Source organism: Eubalaena glacialis, chromosome 4, assembly GCF_028564815.1.
Source record: "Eubalaena glacialis isolate mEubGla1 chromosome 4, mEubGla1.1.hap2.+ XY, whole genome shotgun sequence".
NCBI classification, from domain to species: domain Eukaryota; kingdom Metazoa; phylum Chordata; class Mammalia; order Artiodactyla; family Balaenidae; genus Eubalaena; species Eubalaena glacialis.
In genome coordinates, this window is record NC_083719.1 from 42,602,860 (window position 1) to 42,609,302 (window position 6,443).

Sequence of the window (6,443 nt, forward strand, 5' to 3'; positions counted from 1 at the left end):
GGGAAAAAAAAACTAAAAAATTACAATGAATTTGATGGTCTTTCCCTAGTTGGATGTATTTCCATTGAAAACATACAGATAGTTTGGAATCTTAATCTGTAAATGATCCCTTTCAGTTGCCCTCTTAGAAAAAGCACACATAAGTTTTAAGAGGTCTTGATCTGCTAATATCAAGAAATGAACAGAGCAGCTTATGGATCATCTGCAACCTGACAAGTGAAACCTGGGACACAGAAGATGAGAGAAAATGGATAAAGATTTCCAAAGGAGGAGATAATGAAAGGTCTGGGATTTGAAGCACTATGGCCCAAGGCTATCTATGAAACTAGGCCAGGAACCCACCACTCTGAGATGTCTTCAGCTAAGTGTGTGAGCACCTTCCTTTAAGCAAGCTCTTACTAGAAAACTGTAGAGATTCTGCTGCGATATCCTCCTGCCCCTCCTCCTCGACCTAGTTAACTTCTGCCCTTATTCCAGAGCTCAGTTCAAACATTACTTCCTTTCTTGACTTTTCAGACCATATCCCAACCCCCAATTATTTGATGTCATAGAGCCCTCTTCTTCTCCTGCTTAGGATTTATCATAATTCATCCCACCGCAAATGAAGTGGTAAACTATATGAGACTCAGCTACAGGAGATCTTAGACAAGTCATTTAACTTCTCTTGTCCAGGAGATCTTGGCCTCATTTTTCCCAACTATAAAACTGAAAGTTTGAATTAAAGCCCTACCTTTTCTACATAGCTCTGATTTCTGTGATTCCAGGTAAAGGTTATTCCATGAGGTACTATAATGTAGATATTAAGAAAGTGGGCTGTGGTGTCACACTTGGTTCCAATACCCACTCTTCTACTTACTAGCTGTGATATCTTGAGCAATTATTTAATCTCTCAGCTTCAATTTCCAGGTGAAAACATGAGTGATCATGGAACTTTACTTGAAGGTTTCTTATCAGCACTTAGTACAGGGCCAGGCACATGGTATGTGCTCAGTAAATCTATCATTGTTATGAGTGCTACTGCCACTATAATATGTAGGCTGTAGAGCAGTGCTACCCAAAAGAAATGTAACACAAGCCACCTATATAATTTTAAACTTTCTAGTAGCCTCATTAAGAAAAGTAAAAATAAATAGGTGAAATCAATTTAAATATTTTATTTACCTCATATAAAGAAAACATAATTTCTACATGTAATCCATATAAAAATATTAATAAGATATTGTACGATTTTTTTTGGTATTAATCCTTCAAAATCCTGTGCATATTCTACACTTGTAGCACAGCTCAATTCATACTATCTGCATTTCAAGTGCTCAGTATCCATATGTGGCCAGTGGCTATCATATTGCACAATGCAGCCTTGGAGAGGTCTTGCAGCTCTTCCCCTTTTCCCCCAGGTTGTTTAATCTGAACTACTCCAGCTTCCTCAACCAATTATTCATCCATTGGGTACTACTCTAAATACTAAAAGTAATAGTTTAATTTCATGTTTCATTCAATATAATAGAAAATTCCCTTATGAGACTGATTAAAGGAACAAACTATCAAGGGAGACTGTTAAATCTCCTGTATATAACATTAAAATTGCATACTTTATATATTATGATGGAAGTATGATGTCCTGAACGAAAATAAATTAGAAACCATATGCATTCCCTTTCTAATCAATTTTTTAATGCCCCATATCAAAATTTTAAAATTACAGATTGATCTTCTGCATTAACACAGCCAGGCAGAAAAAATCAGAGTAGACATTCTCATGATAATCAATTAAACTAAAACAAACTTTGTCTTTATTATGCCTAATCTTCAGGTATTTGACATAGCTCAATCCGATAAGGATGTATTTGCACTAAATTAAAACTAAACTTGTCTTTCCTGAAGGTGGCACTGTGAACAAGAGAAAGTAATTAATTCACTAAATTCTTCAGGAAATACAGGACTATCTTATTAGGTTAAATTTTTAAAAAGGCAACATAATATGCATCCTGGTGCCTTTGATTTTTTTTTTTTTATGTATGTATTTATTTTTGGCTGCGTTGCGTCTTCCTTACTGCGCGCGGGCTTTTTTTAGTTGCAGCCAGCGGGGGCTACTCTTCTTTGTGGTGTGCGGGCTTCTCACTGTGGTGGCTTCATTTTGTTGCGGAGCACGGGCTCTAGGCACGTGGGCTTCAGTAGTTGTGGCACGTGGGCTCAGTAGTTGTGGCTTGCAGGCTCTAGAGCACAAGCTCAGTAGTTGTGGCGCACGGGCTTAGTTGCTCCGCGGCATGTGGGATCTTCCCGGACCGGGGCTCGAACCCGCGTCTCCTGCATTGGCAGGTCAACCACTGCGCCACCGGGGAAGTCCCTGCCTTGCATTTCTTAATTGCCGTTTTCTTTTCACTTTGATTCCTCAAATTTATTGTCTATTGTAGCTGCACCCATTAACTTTTTGAGTAAGTTTTTAGATTAAGACATTGTCTTCTTGAAAAAACTAATAGCTAGAATTTATTGAATGCTATGTTCAGCCACTGTACTACAAACTTCAGCAGTGGACTAAAGAAAGGAGCTATTTTAAAAGAATATTTAACTCCCACAACTCCAAATTACTTGGTTTTGCTAGGGAATCGAAGCGTTTATAAACTTGTTTCTCTGCTTTTTTTTTTTTTTTTTTTTCTGGGACAACATGTAAGGAGTCAAGGTATGATGTTTGCCTTTATTAACTGGAGACTTGACTAAATACGAGCCTTTATTTTGTTACCTGCTACCAAACAAAAACGAAGATCTCATCAAGGACGTTTTCTGTTTCCTGTTAATAAACGCCAACCAACTCACACCAGAATCAGACCTGCTTTAGCAAGGTACAAGTCATCTAAATTATTTTGTCATCAAATGTAAGAAGTTGTGATTCAAACAACCTTACTGCTCAAAAGGCTGGTAAAATTTACAACCGCCCTCAAAGTTGGAGAGCATAATTTGACGACATGAATTGGCTGTGTGCCATTCTTAATTTTTCTTGAGATTTCACAGCTTTATCTCCTAGATATTTAGTTTTTAAAATACCCAGAAAACTTGAATTGTATCACTATGGTGGAAAACTTGCCCCTCAGCTGCAGCACAAGAGGGTCAGATCATCACACTTAAATGAAACACTTCCAACTATGCTTATCCAATAAGTAAATATACCTGTATAAATACAGAAGCATTTAGTTAACATTTCGTACAGTTCAAATTAGCAAGTGGGTCATAATTTCAACACAGTTGTGTTTACATTTCAGTAATATTATACACAAGGACCTGATATACTAGAGTAAGGCAGCAAGGAAAAGCTTAAATTATTCTTCATAGGAATAAGAAACACACAGTAGCATACTAGCAATATTTACAGAGTCACATGGCTGGCAATTCCTTCAGAAGCTTATGAAGATTAACATAGTGACTGTAAGCAGGGCTAAACTCTGGTTGCTCTCTATTTCTTTGAGATGTCATGATTATGTTCAAATTGTGTTCAATAGACAGCACACACTACAGGGTAAACAGAGAAATGAGATCATTTCTGCCCTCTGAAAGCTCTCAGACTAAAAGTAAAGAGGAGACATGGACAATAATAATTCTAATATTGACAGATTGTGAGAGTGACATAGGAAAATACAAGGTGTTGTGGGATATTCTTTTTATATAAATAAATATATAGTCATCTGTAAGCTTCCTCTTCTTAAGGTTAAATAATGTCAATTCCTGTTTCTCAATGCTTTGTTTACTGTCTTCTTCTGAATCCTCAGCTTTCAATATTTAGCTTAGATTATAGAACTCAAAACTGTACCACCATTATAAAGGCCTGAAAGGCTGAATTTTGGAAGAAATGCCTTACTTCCCTTAATTTCCTAGCATTTTGTTCGCTTTTGAGATAATTGTAGAAATGTGCATGATCCCATGCAGATTTGTTAAATATCCAGCCACAGGGTGTTGGTTAAATAAATTACTCCACATCTGTATAATGAAATGAAGTCATTAAAATATTTCAGAAATAAAAATCATAAAAGAATCATTACTACTACCACAATGTTCATTGCAGCTCTATTTACAATAGCCAGGACATGGAAGCAACCTAAGTGTCCATCAACAGATGAATGGATAAAGAAGATGTGGCACATATATACAATGGAATATTACTTAGCCATAAAAAGAAACGAAATTGAGTTATTTGTAGTGAGGTGGATAGACCTAGAGTCTGTCATACAGAGTGAAGTAAGTCAGAAAGAGAAAAACAAATACGATACGCTAACACACATATATGGAATCCTAAAAAAAAAAAAAAAAAAAAAGGTTCTGAAGAACCTAGGGGCAGGACAGCAATAAAGACGCAGACATAGAGAATGGACTTGAGGACACGGGGAGGGGGAAGGGTAAGCTGGGACGAAGTGAGAGAGTGGCATGGACATATATACACTACCAAATGTAAAATAGATAGCTAGTGGGAAGCAGCCGCATAGCACAGGGAGATCAGCTCTGTGCTATGTGACCACCTAGAGGGGTGGGATAGGGAGGGAGGGAGGGAGACGCAAGAGGGAGGGGATATGGGGATAGATGTATATGTATGGCTGATTCACTTTGTTATAAAGCAGAAACTAACACACCATTGTAGAGCAATTATACTCCAATAAAGATGTTTTAAAAATTAAAAATTAAAAAATAAAATTAAAAACAAAAAAGAATCATCACTACTGTTAGGTAGGAGAAAAAACAGGTGTACAATGGGATGATTCCTGTTCTTTTAAGTATATATTTGTATGTATATATGTAACAAAAATGTCTGAAGTCCCCATCAAAGTGGAGAAATATGGGTGTTTTACGTTACTCTTTTCGCTTGCAGTCATTGATTTTGTAACAAGAAAAAAAATAATAAAATACTTCAATTTTTAATAAAATTCTCAGAATTAAAACAGATTTTAAATCTTGGTTTGTTAGCATGAGGCCTAACAAATCTAAAGAAAAGAAGTGTAAATTGCTTTTTATGAGAAAATTCTTATTTTTTTAGGACTTTTAAGCTACCTTTAGAATAGGCACAATATACATGCTAAATCGTAATAAAAATCAGAACCGTACTGATGAGGGAGCAGATCAGGCTGCCTCAGTAACGCTATGTAATGGCAAAAGAAAAAGAGACTATTGTAGAGTTGCCTTTCCTTTGGATTCCACAAGCTTTCTTTGGTTTTTAAGATTTCTCTTTTAACATGGAAATTTTCTTGGCTGGGTCACATTATTCAATGTTATTTATTGACATCTTAGCAGAAATTAGGTAAAAGTAAGAATCAAATAGGGTTAAACAGGGATGAGACAGAGTGACAGACACCAGGAGAGTTTCGAGTGCCAAAAACAAGCTGCTCAGAATTTTACTGAGGCAGAAAGAATGTAAATGTCCCGAGTACTTGTGTTATCAAGTGAGAAAAATGTATGTAGGGTACTTTAAAAATGTTAGAGCTCTCTACCAATAATAGCTAACATTTACTGAGCTCTGACATGAGCTCTGTAACTAGTTCCGGTTGTACCATTGGGTTTCGCATAAAACCTGTGTACTCCGCCGGTGAGTGAAGCAGCCCTGCCAGTATCTCCATTTTCCAGCTAGGAAACGGAGGCATGGAGAGGTTAAATAACATGCTAGATTCCACTGCTAGAAATGGTCAAGCCAGGATTAAACCCCAAGGGCTCCAGAACAGCTCTTAACCACTCAAAATTTTTGCTTAAATGTTAGTGTTAAGGTTTTCTTGCTACTTTCTTCAAAGACACTATTTTTAGTGTGTTTTAACAGCTGCATTTGCATAGCATAAAATTCACCGTTTTAAAGTGTACAATTCAATGATTCTTAGTATATTCACAGAATTGTGCAGCCATTACCACAATCAATTTTAGAATATTTTAATCACCTCCCCCCAAAGAAATCCCTTACCCTCGAGCAGTCACTCTCCATTTCCCCCTCTCCCCAGCCCTAGGCAACCACTAATCTATCTTCTGTCTCTATGGATTTGCCAATTCTGGAATTTCATATAAATAGAATCATTCAATATGTGGTCTTTGTGACTGGCTTCTTTTATTTAGCATAATGTTTTCAAAGTTTATCCACACATTGTATCATGTATCAGTACTTTACTCTTTTTATTGCTAAATAATATTCAACTGCACGGCCATACTATATTTTATTCATCCATTAGATGACAGACATTTGAGTTGTTTCCAACTTTTGACTATTATGAATAATGCTGGTATGAACATTCATGCAAAAGTTTCTGTGTGGACATGTTTTCATTTCTCTTAGGTAGATACCTAAGAGTGAATTTTTTGGGTTATATGGTTACTCTATGTTTAACTTTTAATGAACTGCCAAACTGTTTTCCAAAGTGGCTGCACCATTTTACATTCCCACCAGTAATATATGAGGACTCCAGTTTTTCCATAGCCTCATCAAC